Source organism: Diorhabda carinulata, chromosome 9 (assembly GCF_026250575.1).
Source record: "Diorhabda carinulata isolate Delta chromosome 9, icDioCari1.1, whole genome shotgun sequence".
In the NCBI taxonomy this organism is placed as follows: domain Eukaryota; kingdom Metazoa; phylum Arthropoda; class Insecta; order Coleoptera; family Chrysomelidae; genus Diorhabda; species Diorhabda carinulata.
In genome coordinates this window covers 19646793-19648257 of record NC_079468.1, presented here as the reverse complement: position 1 = coordinate 19648257, position 1465 = coordinate 19646793, and the positions used below count along the sequence as shown (strand labels likewise).

At 34.5% G+C, this 1465-nt stretch overlaps 1 non-coding gene across 1 annotated transcript; it reads left to right on the top strand.

The window, feature by feature from the left end:
• Positions 1–374: 374 nt before the first annotated feature.
• LOC130898357 (U6 spliceosomal RNA) lies at positions 375–481 on the top strand. Its single transcript, XR_009059893.1, has one exon. It is a non-coding gene; the product is annotated as a U6 spliceosomal RNA (small nuclear RNA).
• Positions 482–1465: the final 984 nt, after the last annotated feature.

Here is a 1465-nt window from a genome sequence, read left to right as displayed (position 1 = left end):
TAGAATCATCATTCCGTCAGCTTTCCAAATATGTAAATAACTTATGGGTTTAGTAACATAATAATCAAATTTCAGGGCAAAAATCAAAAATTTTCAAAAAATGTTGAGCTTCAAAAAGTGTTTAATTAGTTGTATAAGTTGGTAAAGTGTTTTGTGCCAGAAGGTAGTTTTTTGAAAAAATTATCAAAGAAAAAAATCACAAATCCTCAACTTTGTTTGGAAAGTGATCCCTGACCTGCGCTAACAAAGGCGGTGTGTGACGTCAACACCCCTGTAGTTTATTATAATCAGCATATAAAATAAGATTCACTATAAGCTACCGACACATACATGGCGTTCATCGGTACAAATATGAGCATTGATATTTGTTTAATGTACTTGCTTCGGCAGTACATATACTAAAATTGGAACGATACAGAGAAGATTAGCATGGCCCCTGCGCAAGGATGACACGCAAAATCGTGAAGCGTTCCACATTTTTTTGATTATTTCATTTCGATTAAAAGTGGCTCATATAAGAAATTTTTTTTTCAATTTTAATAGGTCACTTAATATTATGAGATTTTTAAAAATTTTTTTTATTGTGATGAAATCTCGTTTGACAACTTTTTATTCATTTGCTAATTTAGATGAAATGAAGCTACTACCTTATGAAGTTTCTACCTAACAAAGAAAAAATATTTGACACAACTAAAATATAATGGAAAAAACGACGAATTCAATTTGAACAGACAGGACCAGACTATGAGTTTCAGTGTCAGCTTTCTCTGTAAAAGTATCTGCCTGGCTCTTTGCTGTATTAAACTCGATTAAATTGCTTCCACCCCATAATTTTTCCGTCTGTGATGCTATTTCTTCTGTTTTCAGCTGCAGTCACTTAGAATAATTTCATCCACTAATGTAATGTTTTCTGGAGTATTCATCGTCAAAGTACCTCTCGCACTTGGGTCATCTTCTAATGATCTGTCCACCAGCTTAAACAACTTACGAGAATGTATTGATATCTAGTTAGCCTAGACCAGGTCCATGCATAAACAAAATATTGCGTTACCATAGCAACCACCAATAACTTATTAGAAGTGTCAGTGTAAAGTTTGACGTCAAAAAAGTAAACCAGAGTTACGCAGAAATAAATTAAAAGAAAAAAAGATGTCCATCGAGTATCGAGCCATCATCAAGTACCTGTATTTAAAAGGGTTAAGAGGTAAGCAGATTTACGAAGATATGCTTAATACCCTTGGTGATCAACGTTCTTCGTATGCGACCGTGGAAAATTGGACTGCAAGCTTCAAAAGAGGTAAATTTCTCATTGAAGATGATGACCGATCGGTAAAGCCAGTTTCTGCGTCAGTGCCCGAAAATATCGATACAGTTCATGACATGATATCATCAGACCGTCGAATTGGGCTAAAAAGTCAATATAGACATGACAAAAATTGCTGCAAAATGGATCCCCAAATGTTTG